The sequence below is a fragment of the Pinus tabuliformis genome, chromosome 4_2, assembly GCF_031772625.1.
Source record: "Pinus tabuliformis cultivar Carrire ecotype Pingquan chromosome 4_2, CPIR1, whole genome shotgun sequence".
NCBI lineage: Eukaryota > Viridiplantae > Streptophyta > Pinopsida > Pinales > Pinaceae > Pinus > Pinus tabuliformis.
The window spans coordinates 458,056,721-458,073,096 of NC_142304.1; the positions used below are offsets into that span (position 1 = coordinate 458,056,721).

Sequence of the window (16,376 nt, forward strand, 5' to 3'; positions counted from 1 at the left end):
ACTCATGTATGACATTATTTTTGTCTGTCCACAGGCACTTCTACGAGTAATTGGGTCATTACATAAGCTTGCATAAAGTTTTGGTATTACTCTTTTTGCTACTAATGAAGTTCCAGAAAAATGAAAATAGTGGTGTGAAGCCCAACCTGAAAACCTTTGATAGTATTCAGCCAACATGTGCCAACTTGCCAACTCTGGAATAGGATGTGGATATCCATGAAGAGATAATTAAAAGCAGACTTCAATGTGATGTTTTTGTGGATATTTCCCTTGTGGACATGTATGCAAAATGTGGGAACATAGAGAAGGCACCCAATATATTTGGAAAATGCAGAAACGAGATACTGTGTCGTGGACCGTGATAATTGGAGGGTGTTCACAAAATAGAATGGAAGAGGAGTCTCTAAGGCTTTTCTTGCAAATGAAACTTTCACATATAAAACCTATCACAAAGACATTTACCAATGTTCTCCCAGCATGCGCTAATTTGGCATCTCTGGACCAAAGCATTTGCCACAAAGACATCCTGCTTAAATGCAAGGTTCAAGGATACAACTGCATTGGATAGGAAAGTGCTTTTAAAGAAGCTTTGAGATGTCCTAGAGGGTTTGAGAGGGCATGTGGTAGGTCGTAACAAAGATGATGTTGAAGAAGCTATCACCATGGTAGAGGCACTTGCAGTTCAGTTGACACAAAGAGAAGGAGAGTTGCTCCAAGAAAAAGCAGAAGTGAGAAAGTTGGCTGCTCTTTTCAAATAGGCATCTGATGATGCAAGAAGAATGGTTGAAGAGGCAAGGGTTGTTTCCCATGCTGAAATTGAAGTTGCTAGATTAGCTGCACTCCGGGTTGAACAAGCCTTAGAGGAACAACAAAAGCTATGCAAAAGTACAGAGAAGCAGGATTTTGAAGAGACGAGGAAGGAAGTGCAAGAGGCAAGGAGAATAAAAATGCTACATGAACCAAGTAGGGTGATGGACATGGAGCATGAACTTGAAGGCCTAAAGCTTCAGCTTGTGGCAAAGTCTGCTGAAGCCAGTAGGTTACAGAAAGAGTTGGCCATTACCAGAAGACATGAACAGGATAAAGAGCATTTATATGAATTAGAGGGTGCTGAGTGTTTAGGTTCACATTTGCGAATAATCTCCTGTTCTGAGACTGCTCCTGACATTTCCAAGTGTAGCATTCAATGGTATCGTATATCTTCGGAAGGAAGCAAGAAAGAACTTATTTCAGGTGCCACAAAAGCAAATTATGCTCCCGAGCCTTTTGATGTTGGAAGGTTTGTACAAGCTGAGATTCATCTTTCAAATGGACGGAAGGCAATTGCCTCAACAACTACACCTATAGATCCAACTCCAGGTTTAGGAAATTATGTGGAGGCTCTTGTTAGAAAAGCGGGTGCTGAATTCAATGTTATTATAATCCAGATAAATGGAGATGATGTTTCAACACAGTCATTCCACAATTTTCATGTGGGAAAAATGAGGATTAAACTCCGCAAAGGAAGAAGCACAAAGGCTAAGGAGCCTTACTCGGCATCAATGCAGCTTTGTGGCAAATGCTCTTATACTTTTATGTTCATTGTGTGTCCAAATGGGGTCATGATTTTCGACCTAATTAATGACCTGTCCTGCGGCAAAGATTGTTCTTCTGGGATCGAATGAATTTGAACTTTGATTTAGTTCTTGCATTAACTAGTTGCTTTTCTCTCGAAAGATTTTGTTTTAGGGTTTGTGCTTAATAAACAATGAATGTCGGTTAATATGTGCACAATTAAGCTGGTGCATTGGATTGCCAAGCCAAATGAGAATAACACGGTTATGTGCATAGACATCAACTAGGGGTGATTGTCTGCTTGCATATTGATGGCCCGCAGGCCATGATATAGCTGGCCTGGATTACAGGTGCTTGTCTGTATTGAGAGAAAATTGCAGGCAATCAACGTTGATTCGGTAAAGCATCATATACCGATTATGGCACTTACTGCTTCAACTACACATTGTGTTGGAGAAGACATTATGAATTCTCTAGGCATGAAGCCAGACACAAAATTTGTTCTGTCATCAATTTTCAGACCAAATTTGAGGTCCTCCATGCATCATAGCCAGACCACTTGTCCGTCATCTTACAAAGAGGATTTTCAAGATAGTTATACTCGACAAGGGGCCCTGTCAAAGAATAACAAAGCAGGAGTTGATTTTCAAAAGGATTCTATAGAGTAGAGAAAGAATCTAGCTTTTACTTCAACATGAAGTATTTTGAAGATCAAGTCCTAGCCAGAGAGTGGGATGAAGTGGAGTGGTATTTGTCTGGTTTTATAGAGGTTAATGACAATCGATATTCCACAAAAAATTTCTTTCAGATTAGGAAGCAGAAATATCTAGAAACTTTGGACAAGAAAGATCGAGGAAAAGTTGTGGTAATACTGGTGAAGGATCTCAAAGAATTCTCTGCTTATAACGAGGAACTATACAAAGAGATGACACAGATTCTCACTCTAGATAACTTAAGAGAAAATGAAATCTTTTTAATAAATGAAATCTTATTTGAAAGCGAGTATCCACTATAATTTTAACACTGTATTCTTGGAAGAACATACTAAAAATATATATGTCGAATATATATATGTCTAATCATGAAAGAGATGGGTTCTCACTCCTTAAACAAGCAAAGCTCTAATAATGAGAAAGATGGGTTTTCAATCCTTACTCAAGCAAAAAAAGCAAAGACAGATCTATAAGCAGGACAGGACTAATAGATTGGAACCCAATACATGTTAACATGAAAAGACTTCCTTCCCTATTGCCGAGTAAAAGAAATGTAGAGCAACTGCAGAATGCACTTAATATTCGGTCAGAGTGTTTCAGATTTGGTGTTTCTACCACATCTTGTAGAGATAAGATTATTGTATAGTACTTTGGAGAGAATTTGATTTAGATGAAATATGGATTGTGTGATGTTTGTGTCAATGGGCCACCCAATTGTGAGAACTTGAGCAGGGAAAGGCAAGAGATCAGAGTGATGCAGTTAAGGATACACATGGCAGTGATAAAAGAAGTTCTAAATTGCTGGTAGAATAAAAAAATATCATTAATTTAGTCTTAAATGAAATCAGTTCCACATAATTTTTATAGTCAAATTCTTACAAGTAACCTTGAGGGTTATAAACTCTTTTAGTGGAGATTTGGGTCTAGTGGGTCTTAGGTCTAGATTTTGAATCTTGGCTCCGATACCACGCGTGAGGCTCCATCCTAGGGTCCTCTAACTAAAACTCAAATTTCTCTAATTTTAAATACAATAAAATGGGAAATAACTTGTTTCTATTTAAACATTTAATTGATGATAATTTACCATTAAAATTTATTTCCCACAAGTTAAATAAGTAAAAATTTCATTGCAACCACTTACATAAGTAATCAATAAAAAGAGGAATACCTATTCCAATAGCTTAGTTGAGATGTTCCTGAGCTCCTGACTTTGTTGGGATGCTCCTCTTGACTACCCGACTAGATTTTCCTCCAAGCCAACTAGGAAGTATTTCCTAGCCCAGGAAACCTCCACAGGTTCCCTAGCCCTCCGAGCCCAAGTCCAACCAGATGTAGTGTTTCCAAGTTAAACAAATACTCTCCTTCTCTCCCTTCTCTTTTCTCCACCTTCCTCCCAAAACAAAATCCTCCAAAAACCACAACCAAAACCAAGACCAAGGATCCCCCTCTCCTCTCATCATCCTTCCCCTTTTATGCCTCTTTCTCCCATCCACCTTAACCACCTATCATTAATGTCATAACTACCCCCTCATCCTTTCATTTGACTTTTCTTACCATATCTTCTCCCAAGTAAATTTGAGAGGACATTTTGGGGATAAATTTGGAAATTATGGATATATAAATTTGAGAGGACATATAAGATATATATTGGTAGGAGAGGACCATATCTTCTCCCAAGTAAATTTGAGAGGACCATATCTTCTCCCAAGTAAATTTGAGAGGGCATTTTGGGGATAAGGTATGGATATATAATTTGGTAATTAATTGGAGAGGACCATATCTTCTCCTAAGTAAATTTGAGAGGACATTTTGGGGATATGGATATTTAAATTGGAATAAATGGAAAGAGACCATATTCTATCAAACTTTAAATTTGAGAAGACAAGTTTGGAATTGAATAATAACAATAATAAAATTTATATCAGTAATAAATTTACACTTTCACCAATGTAGGTATGTGCCAATATTTCTTGATAATTAAAAGTCAATATTTTCATGTAATTTAAACACTACTAAAATTTTCATGATAAGATTAAGTAGGGAATTACAGAAAACCCATCAACACTGACATAAATCACAATCAATCAATCTGAACATTTAGAACACTATCACCAGAACACTATCACTAGAACACAGTTAGAAAAACACAGAGAAAAACCCAGAACTCTGCATCAAAAACTAGAACCAACTGCAACTTCAAACATCATATCTCATAATGTATACGTTAATTTTAAGTACTAAACCAGTGTGTATACGCACCTTGACCAAGGTGAACCAACGTATATATCTACAAATACTAACTAAAAACTTCACAGCAATTCCAAACTTCATTCATACCCAGATCATAAAATTTACAGAATAAAACATGCGTTAGCATCCACGTCTAGATTATCCATGATCATACCACATAATGATAATACATTTCAAGTCTTATGATCTTGATCCTTCATCAGATCTCATACATCATAAACTGCTTAGGTTCATCCTTAGTTCAGATCATGCAAGGCACCATAAATGCATAACATGCATATTTGTTCTTCATAAGATATTCATTACTTGTGTACTTAGCCTTTTGATATTCTCCTTCTTATATACTTTGATCCTTTGTCAATACCTCAGACCAAAACCTCAGAGCAATACCTCGAACCAAAACCTCAGACCAAAACCTCGAACCAATACCTTGGACCAAAACCTCGGACCAATACCTTGGACCAATACCTCTGACCAAAACCTCTGACTAATACCTCAAACCAAAACCTTGATTTTCCATCCCATATGCACTTTTCCTTCTGTGAAAATGTGTACATACATATACACTCCTTTTGTTCTATTAACCCACGTGTGTATGCTGCTTGGACAAAGTGAACCAACATATACTTATTAAACCATTCTCTTTCTTCAATCTCTGGAGTCTGATCTGTAATCCTTTGTTGTTAACATGTTGCACTGTTATCATTCATCATATATGTGAGTTTCCATCTAGGACAACACTTGTATCATAATGCCAACAAATTATTCACATGAGCATCTCATTGTAAATGACTATGAATAACACATTCCCGTATTATAAATATTGATGCATTCATTGCTATAATGCATAACATCATCATTATTTATTCACAGTGAAACATAAGTACATGTAGATATACTTATATGTGAATACTGATTTAGTTGGAAACTAAAGGAGGGACTTCTAGTCACCATCCAACCATAGGCCATCTCCATTGCAATATCTCTTGTAGTTGACTACCCCCAAGATGGATCCATGGTTTGAGGGAGAAGCTTACACAAGGAAAGGGTTCACATCAATGGGTTGAACACAATTTTAGGAGATGGATTCCTTTGTTCCAGTGCCTCTTCAACTCAACAACAAGAGGTTAATGACCCATTCACATACTAAAGTTAACATAGGGCACACAAGTTTAGACAAATATCTCAATGGTTATAAGGCATAGCCACACACACACCTAACCAAATCACAAAAGCATGCTATCAGGTCAATGGCAATGCATTAGAAAACAAGGGAATATGAAATAACCTAAGTCAACCAATCCCAATCTCCTATCATCCAGCGCACCTTCTTTCTCTCTTTCGTTGTAGTTACTAGAGCTTAACTTGGCTCTTAAGATTCTTCTCCTCTATTGATCTATGAGTGGAACCCCAAAATGAACACCTCCTACTCCTTTTGTATCATCTAGTCCAATCACTCCCATTCACCTATCATGACGTGGTTTTGTCTATTATGCCACCTCCTCCCTCTTCAAGTGATGGTGTTGTTCCTCCTTCACTTTTGTAATGTTCAATAATTAGCTCTTCTTGATTAAATTTAGGCCTAGCCACAATGCATGATATATGTCAGATAACTAACCCCTCAAGTATTCAAGAAACCTCGACATTTTATTGATTGGTGTGGGTCATAGCTATTCAAGAAAGACAAGTGGGAAAGTATGATTTAGGAATTAGAGAAACTTTAGGTGAGCAATAAAGTTTTCTCTTAGGCCAAGGGTCCATAACGTTGTATAACCTTCAATTGTGTTAATTAATTAATAATAAATATTATATGCTTAATCATAAGTCTAGCCAATCATGGTCCTTGGAATTACAATTAGAATCATCAATACAATAAGCAAGGGTAGAGTGTGAGGATGTTATAAATCCCACCCCCTTAAAGGAACACTGTCCTTGGTGTTCTGAAAAACATGGAACTTCAATAGAATTAGAGCTCTATATTTTCATCTCTTTGTCTTAGCAATACTTCCCATGTTTTGAACATCCTATCTAGCCATGTTGTTCACATTTCTCAAGGATCCTTTAGGGAATGAAATCTTCTAATTATTTCTTAGGACATGCACAATTTATGCTTAATCCCATTGAGTATGCACAATTTTTTGAAGCCAATTCACTTTCCAAGTTCTATCATCCTCTTCTTTTCTTCAACAATCCCTTGCGCAATCCAGTTCCCGTTTTGTGAAGTCACTCACCTTCCAAGTTCAGGTATCCCCTTATTTGATTCCTTAGTCCCTCTGGCGATATATCCCTTGGAAAGGCTTCCTCACATACAAAGTTTCTTCGTAGCCAAGGAATTCCTCTTCCTTTCTTTAATAACATGACACATTTGTCATAGCATAACGCATGACAAACAATGCATATCACATTGTTCTAAAGTCACCACAATGGTCCAATTCCTGAAATTTTTAGCTCCATTATATTGTTGTAGTGCATGTTGATATTGTTGGGTTGATGTCGTTTTTCTTATAGTCAACCCCATATACTCATGCCATACAGTTTACCAGTTCTCCTATATCAAGATGACATGTGTCTAATGATATTCAATCATAAAAACTGTAAAACATATTAAATCATAATTTAAACAAAAATTCCTTTAAATTGATAATTAATTATTTTGTTTATGGTTTCCTATTTACTTATGCATTGAGTGTTTTATTAGTTGAAGCAAGCACTCAATTTTTTATATGCTACATGAAGTCTTCAACCAACTTTGTCTTCAAATCTAGTTCACTGAGTCATTTATCAACTAAAGGCAAGCACTAAGTGGTGGTCACACTGCTCCACACAGCCTTTTCATACAACTCGATCTTCAATTGCATCTCATTGAGTGATTCTCATCCCCAAGGAAATAACTAAGTTGTGGTTGATGAGCCAAAGTATTGCAACAAGAATGTTTCATCCCCCAAGCCTACCAACTTAAATTATCAACCCGGACTCGTACCAACTTAAGAGGTGTTGGCATTATATGCATAGCATACAATGTGTGCTTCTTTCATTGATCTGATGCAATGAAATGAGTATCATGAAATCAAACACTAACCTAATTACAAAAATGGAAACATTAGTCTATGTAGAATGTAAATTAATACTTTAATTGCATAATGTGGAATGTTGTTTTAAAAAATGAAATTTGATATTTTCAACAATAATGCTTGTAACCAAAACCTTAGGGAAGCATGAATTAAATAATCAATTATAATCTAATTTTCATTGATTAATCACCCTTTTTATCCCGGTTTTTAAGGAAACTTATCCTTAGTAACAGAATCCATGTACATTTCATATGAAAACATTCATTGTTATTCAAATGTGGAAATATGTCTTCTAGTTCTAATTGCATATTTGTACTTGCATTGAAGGAAAGGTGTGTCTAGAGTGATCTTTGGTCTTCATAAATCATGGATTCAGAGCCTATGGATCATGATTCAAGCCTAAGAGATGAGAACCTAGCTTTTGGAGCAAATTTAGTCAACTTTAAACGTGTTATATGAGTGCTACATGAGCTACTACAGGAGTCCCAATTTTGCTATAGGAGGAGATAAGTTGCCAAATGCTTAAGAAAATCAAATGAAAATGATATGGGACAAAAAAATTATAAATTAGGATGTCCTAGGACTCCATTTCAAGTGGAATCACTCCAAAACACCCCGGTTAACACGTGCTAGAAAATAACAGAAAATTACTACTCTTAAAATTGGAAATTCGAGAACTAGTGAGCTAGTTAGGCTACTTAATAAAGTTAAAACTCTATGGGGGTGAATTTTTTTTATTAAATTGAATGTTTTTATTACCCAATATAAGTGGAATCAACTCAAATTAATCTCATTAACATGTTCGAAAAAAAAGCAGAAAATTACTATTATTTTGCTATAAGGGATTTCCAGAAATTCTAAATTTGTGAACTAGTAGACAAATCCAAGTAGTTCAATGATCAATATGGATTTTCAAAGTTGTTATAAGGATGATTCATGATTTTTAATCTATAAATAACCTACAAAACAATTCACCTCAATAATTTACCCAATGTAACCTACAACAAAAGAAGAATGAATAGTAAATGCAGAAATAAGAGTTGTAAGTGAAAAAGACGTTCAAAGGAAATAAATATATTGTAGAAGATGGATTTGAGACTCATGGGATGGCCAAGCCCAAGGAAAATAATATTCCTATGAATAAAACCAAGATTTAGAAGCTAAAAATGGCACCAAACTTCATTATTTTATTCAATCCAAGTACATCCCTACTAGGAATGAAAGTGGAGCTGCTAAACAACAAGTTTTCTCCACAAGAAGACTAATAATTGCACACCCCTAGAGGAAAATTCGAATTGGTATTGATGGGGAAACATTCTCCTTAAAAGGAAGAATCTTCCCCTCCTAAATCCCTCAAATAGTGGATCTAGTTCCCAACACTAGGAATTTGCATTAAATGACAGGGAACACATTCCTATTTTTTCTCAATCACTAGAGCTCCATAATTTGTCAATAATTTCATGATATTTTGTGCATTTATTATCCAATATTGATCATTCTGTACTAAGAAGAAAGTCCCTATATTATCACATCCTCCAAATCTTCATAATTTGCCCAATATTCTCACAATACTCTACAAAAATAAATAATAATAGGCACCAATATGCAATTATCTCTAAACCTTCCTAATTAACATATTAAAGATAAAAATATTCCATCTAATGAAAAAAACGAGAGATTTAATGTGTTGAAGGATGGTTAGATGGGCCTTAATTTATGTCTAATTTGGAGGCCCATCATACGACCTGTTGAAAGTGTTGCTCATCCTCTGAGCAACTTAGTAACCTAATTGTGCCTCGTTCATGGCCCCGGTGGCATCATTAACATCCCAAGATACCTGAGAAGGAATTTTGGCATATCTTCTCTTGCTCCATCCTCTTCCTCTTCTTCTTCAGCTCCTTCTTTTGTAGATCCATTCTTGATCTAGATGGCTCCAGACACATGTAGAAGTCCAAGAGGACTCAGGAAGGGTCAAAAATCAAAGTGTTTGGATTGTACTTGAACTAGATTCACGTTGAAGATCTTGTCATCATGATCATGGTGGTGTGAACGATTCATCAAACAGAGTACGAATGTGAAAGTTAGGAGTAGTCAAAGTTCAGGGTTGACTTGAGTGACTGGGCAGGCTTAAGGAAGCAGCAATTTGGACAAAAACCAACCACCGGATTCCCACCAACCTGGGCCAAATTTCAGGTGAATTTGTGGCCTACTTATATTGACTCCTTCAGTCAATTTTTAGAATTAAAAAAAAAAAACTAATTTTTTTATATAACAAGAAAAAACATATTTTTAGGGTGGCGGGCCACCAACCCCGCCACCCCCAACAGCCATCATATCTAAACATAAATAATAATAATAATAATTGAATTAAAAGGCCGATGGGTCATGAACCCCACTGGCCCAACCATACTATAAAATAATGTAATGTTGGGGTGGGCGGGCCACCTCCGGCAGACCCGGCCCACACCTCTATCTAACCACCATATATGCATAACAGTTAGAGCGGGGCCAGCAGGGATGGAACCCGCCTGGCCCACGTGGGCCATCCCCCACCAGGCATCCCCATGAGTCAACCAAACAAATGCCCCCTCGTACCATACTTAATGGCTCCTACACATTTGACCGACGGAGGTTAAGGGGCGGGACGCACGAGGCAGACCCGACACCATCAACAATTAATGCGGCTATCTAAAATTTGAAATGTGGGTACATTAAACGATTTTGTTGGGGAGGAGTTTGGGTTTGACCACCCAACCTCCTCCACCCAATTTGGGATTCCAAACCAACTTGTTTACAACCACTTTATTGAATAATCCACCCAATACAATTTATTTAAACCTTCACTCATTTAAACGCGGAAGGAGGAGAAGGAGAAGCACACATTTCTATGAAAGTGGAACCATGAGTAGTGCAAAGAGGGGTCCAGAACCATGATCTGAGCGATTTCTCCAGGGACCAGATTTTCACTTTGTCAGTTTTCGACAAGTTTTATATGGTTTCAGCATTTCTCGACGCCACGAACTCAATGGTGTTGTCTGTTTCTCCATCAGAGATATGTAATTTTCAAGATTCTTCAATTATGGAAGTATAAGGTCATGATTTTGACTTTTGATGTACTTTCATTATCTTGCCATCTAATGAAAAAATAGGGCCTCCCCACTAATTCAAGCAGGACCCGGAGACGTATTCCCTCCTGGACGAACTCTGATATCAATCTTATGTCTTCTATGCGTGACTTGCTATTCTTCTCTTCCTCTTCTTTTATGCACTTGTAATTTCATGGTTAAATGCAAGCTTAATATGTAATTATTTAATGCATCTCAAGGAAAATATTTGTTGGGCTCAAGTGGTATCAGAGCAGGACATTTTGGATGTGAATTCGATGTTTGCATGCTAACCAGAAATAGGTTGCGAAGAGGTGAAGGCAAATTAAAATCTTTCCATCTCGAAGCAGGACGTGTGCATCAAAGGAGAAACATGGGTGTGGAGAATGATGTTCGATATGAAGAGGAGGTAAACTTCTACAAGACTTTCTACACAATGGTAGATCGTGTTGAGAAGATGTTCTCAAGACTTGAAAGGCTTGAGAGTGTAGGGGAAAAGTTCTAGAAGAACAAGGATCAATGCACGGAGATGATGGAGGAGATCCATGTCCTTCTCCTTCCATGAGTGAAATTTCTTCATCCTCTCATCACCATCATCATAGAAATTCAAGGGGTGCATCTAAGAAACCTTTCATTAAATTAGATGTCAAATTTGATCTTCCCATGTATAACGGTGAAAGTAATGCAGAAAAGCTTAATAATTGGATTATGCAGATTAAGATCTACTACATGATTCAACAGATTGCAGAAGACGAGGAAAATATTCAGTTGGCCTCTCTTCGCCTGAGTGGCACCGCTCTCATCTGGTGGGAGAGAAAATTGCGAAGCAGTCAGAGTGTGGGTAATATTCTTTCCTCATGGCCTAGATTCATTTCTGCATTAAAAGAACAATTTTATCCCTTCGGTTATAAACAAAAAACCTTAATGGATTGGTAATACTTAAGGCAAGGCAGAGGTCAGGATGTTCAAAGCTTTACCAAGGAGTTTAGAAAACAAGCACTTAATTTGGGCATTACACTTGACTCACCTGAAGTAGTAACTAAGTATATTGGATCATTACATAGTTACATTAGACATTCATTATTATTGTTTGAACCTACTACCATTGACTCGACCAATGTAAAGGCCATTCATTTGGAAAACAAGGGAACACATGAATGATATGACCACCCAAAAAGAACTGCAGTAGCCAAGAGAAGGGGAGAAAAGTCCTCTTGTACACATTGTGAGAAAGAGGGGCCTAATGAAGAAAATGCTGGAAGTTGCACCATAAGCTGAGACCTGAAAGGAATGACAGAAAGGGGAAGTAGAAGGTCATCACCACCGTGCAGAGAAACTAAGATTTTGAGTCAAAGGAAGATGAGAAGATCATAGCTACAGGATTTGCATGAGGTAATCCCATTGACTTGGGGTCTGATTCTGGCGATGAAACGATGTTTGCAGCCCTTCGGATCGTGGCAAGAGGACCCATAGATTTGGGGTCTGATTCCAGCAATGAATCAAGGATTTCAACAGACATAACGAAAAGCGCACTCCCCATAGCAGGATTCCAAGAACTTGAGGAGATCAACCACCGCATCCAAGCAAAGATTGTTGAGCTAAGATTACTATGCTAGTTGCAAGCCAAGGATGGGGCCTTGGAAAAGTTGCAACATCGCTATCCAGAGGTGAAAAGCAATTCGCCAATTTCACATGATTTTCATAATGATGAATTTGTTGCTTTTGAAAAACATACTACAGGGATTGGATCCAAATTATTAAAGAATATGGGTTATCAAGGGCCTCGGCATCAAAGGCCAAGGCATTGTAAATCCCATTGAAGTCAAGGAATTTCCGTGTCGTGCAGGACTTGGATACAGCAGAAAGGAAATGGGAGAAAGCTCCAATATAGCTAGTAACCAACCAATGACAGACGATGAAATTTCCTCCTCACTGTCCAACAATAGTGAGGACCCCATGAACACTTATCGAAGGAACACCAGGGGAAAGCGCCCCAATGCAGCCCCAAAAGTTTGGAGGCAAAATAATCATTGTAGTCATTGCAACAAGGAGGGACACCAACAAACCACGTGTCTGATACTCCATGCTATGGAAACATTGATAAAGGAGCCAAAAGGTGAACATGTTCAACAAATGAATCCACCCCATCCATAGTGGTATAATTTATTAAGTTGGTTTTTTTAAGGTAGTAGCTTGTTATGGCCACCATTGTAAATCATATGTTGCAAGTAAATGTAAAAGTGATGGTGTGTCTCCTATCACTTCAAAATGCAACGATGATATTTTGGCCTTTCTTTATTAGTAGTTGCAGTCTTGATTAATTTTTTATGTAATCCTTGGCCAAGGAGTTTGTGCTATAAACTCTTGGCAAGGAAGAGTTGTTAAGTCATGTGTGGTTTGCATGATTGCAAAGAATGTACTAGTTTCGCGTGCAGGCGATTATAAGTGTGGATTGAAGAGGAGAAACCGTGTGCTAAGTGTAAATGCTTTTGGGGTCCAAAAGCTCCATAGTGGGGAGGATTGATCTAGATGGCTCTAGACACATGCATAAGTCCAATAGGACTTAGGAAAGGTCAAAAATCAAAGTGTTTGGATTGTACTCAAACTGGGTTCATGTTGAAGATCTCATCGTCGTGATCATGGTGGTGTGAACAGTTTGTCAAACCAAGTCCGAATGCGAAAGTTAGGAGCAGTCAAAGATCAGGGTTGACTTGGGTGACCGGGTAGGCTTAAGGAGGCAACAATTTGGACAAAATCCAGCCACCATATTTCAGCCAAACTGCGCCAGATTCTAGGTGAAATTGTGGCCTACTTAAGTTGACTCCTTCGATCAATTTTGCTGAATTGAAAAAAAAAAAAAAAACTAATTGTTTTTATGTAACAAGAAAAAACATATTTTTGGGGTGGCGGCCCACCAACCCCACCACCCCCAATGGCCATCATATGTATACATAACAAAAAAAAATTGAATTAAAAGGCAGACGGGCCATGAACCCCGCCAGCCCAACCATACTATAAAAAAATGTAATGTTGGGGTGGGCGGGCCACCTCCGGTGGACCCGACCCACACCCCTATCCAACCACCATATATGCATAACATTTAGAGTAGGACCAGATGGGAATGAACCCACCCGGCCCACATGGGCCGGCCCCCACCAGGCTGCCCCATGAGTCAACCAAACAAACACCCCCTCGTACCATACTTAATGGCTCCTACAAATTGGACCGGCGGAGGTTAAGGGGCGTGCTGCACAAGGCAGACCCGACCCCATCAACAATTAATGCAGTTATCTAAAATTTGAAATGTGGGTATATATTAAATGATTTCGTTGTTAAAAAAAGGGTATGAGTTGGGTTTGACCACCCAACATCCTCCACCCAATTCGGGATTCCAAACCAACTCATCTACAACCACTTTATTGAATAATCTGCCCAATGCAATTTATTTAAACCTTCACTCATTTGAATGCAACAGGAGGAGAAGGAGTGGCATGCATTTCTATGCAGGTGGAATCATGAGCAGTGCAGAGAGGGGGCCGAAACCATGATCTGAGCAATTTCTCCAGGGGGCAGATTTTCATTTTGTTAGTTTTCGACAAATTTTATATGGTTTCAGCATTTCTCGACGCCACGAACTCAATGGTGTTGTCTGTTTCTCCATCAGAGATATGCAATTTTTGGGTTTCTTCAATTGTGGAAGTATAAGGTCATCATTTTGACTTTTGATTTACTTTTATTATCTTGCCATCTAATGAAAACAAGGCCTCCCCACTAATTCAAGCAGTGCCCGGAGACGTAGTCCCTGCTGGACCAACTCTGATATCAATCCTGTGTCTTCTATGCGTGACTTGCTATTCTTCTCTTCCTCTTCTTTTATGCACTTGTAATTTCATGGTTAAATGCAAGCTTAATATGTAATTCTTTAATGCATCACAAGGAAAAGATTTGTTGGGATCAATTATTTTCTCCAAGTTCTAATTAAGCTTGTGATTGTGTTTTAAGAAAAGTATCCTTGTTAATGTCCACAATGTTTTTCCATGATACAATTTTTCAAACAATATCCACAGCATGTGTGATAATTAGCATCCATGATTTGTCATTGTGATTTTCCAAGGTTTGACAAACCAATTCTCCCAATCTACTACAAGATTAACAAAATAGTTTTATCCATACTATTTAGAGGAAGGAAAACTTCAAACTCAACTCAGAAACAATTCTATTTCCTTTCTTATCTTTCTTAACTCAAAAGAAACATTCTCATTCAAATATTTTATTCTCAAACTGCTATCAGAATTTTGGTTGAAGGACTAAGAGGTTTGGCAGGTCTTTTTTCCACAGATGGAAGAGAAAAATGTGTACATCCCCTTCTCTTAGATGTACCTCTTCAAATATAGGGTAAAGTTGCTCAAAATTAGGCATTTTTAGTTATTTGTACTTTCCTATAGCACATTATCTTCTCCTGTAGCAAATCTATTTCTCCTTTAGCAAATAGGTTTCTCCTATAGCACATAGTATGTCTCTCTTGTAGCAGCCTTATTTCTCTTGTAGCATCCTTGTTTCTCTTGTAGTAGTTATGCCCAATATTATAGAACATTCAAATCAACTTTATATCTCTTATGTATCCCCTGGTAGAATCTAGCTCAACCTTCGATGCCTTAATGAGCCTCTATAATTGTTTTAGGAATGATCATCGATACAACTAAAGTTGAGATTTTTTCTTTTATTTATTTTTGTGGTAGTGGGCTCGGTGCACTTGGTGATATAGTCCTCATTCATCATAATTATCACTTCCCCACTTTGACTTCTCCATGTTGCATGTGTATTTGATTAAAATATAGTCTTACTAGTCGAGGGTAGCCAATTTTACTGGCCACCTTCAACCTATGAAACCTTCTCTTGTGTGCATTGAAAAAAATATCTTTTAACCATAATATGCTCAATAGGACAGGTGAAAAATGCATACCTATGCCTACATGTGATATGAAATTGTTGGAGATGCCTGCATGCTGGAGATGGTCCTCATAACGTGATGATCTTTAAGGTGTTGATTTCATTTCCTTGCTTTTGCATAGGTCTCCATAGATTAATGATTCTTTGATTAATAAAATTGTTGTGTGTGCAAGTTTCTTCCCAGTGTCCAATATGTTGTTGGAGGAGTGGATGGACTGCTTCCTAATGAGGGTGTGCCCCTTCTCAACTTCAGAAATGGATTCATGATGATCAAGGTGGTTGGATCTTCTACTCTGTGGGTGAAAAAAAAAATTGATGTTGAGTTCTATTGTAACTATAGAGGGTCCTACAAGAGGAATTTCCTTCTTGTAGTAGTCAATTAGTTCCTAATTTTTTACATAATACTTCATGTAAGATTGAGGGTATGTCATACAAGGTATAAGGACAGGGTTCAAATCATTAGAAAGTGGTGTAAGTCGTGGAAAATTTGAAAGAAAATCTTTTCTATGTTTTTTATTTATCTCAAAGTGGAAATTGAAGCTTATCTTTGGCTAGATAGAGTGGATGGGTGATGAAAGTGATGTTAGTGGACCTCTCTCAACATTTCCTAAAGAATACATGACCATTTGGCATCTTTCTCCAATTGAATATTCCTCTTGTAGCACTTCTAGATGCTCCTATAGCATTTCAGGATAGTCTCCTATAGCAGAATTGTCTTATCCATATCTCTCAAA

The 16,376-nt window shown here is 37.6% G+C and overlaps 1 pseudogene; it reads left to right on the forward strand.

The window, feature by feature from the left end:
• Nucleotides 1-561: 561 nt before the first annotated feature.
• On the forward strand, nucleotides 562-1,664 carry LOC149169937 (stomatal closure-related actin-binding protein 1 pseudogene; annotated as a pseudogene).
• The last annotated feature ends 14,712 nt before the right edge of the window (nucleotides 1,665-16,376 follow it).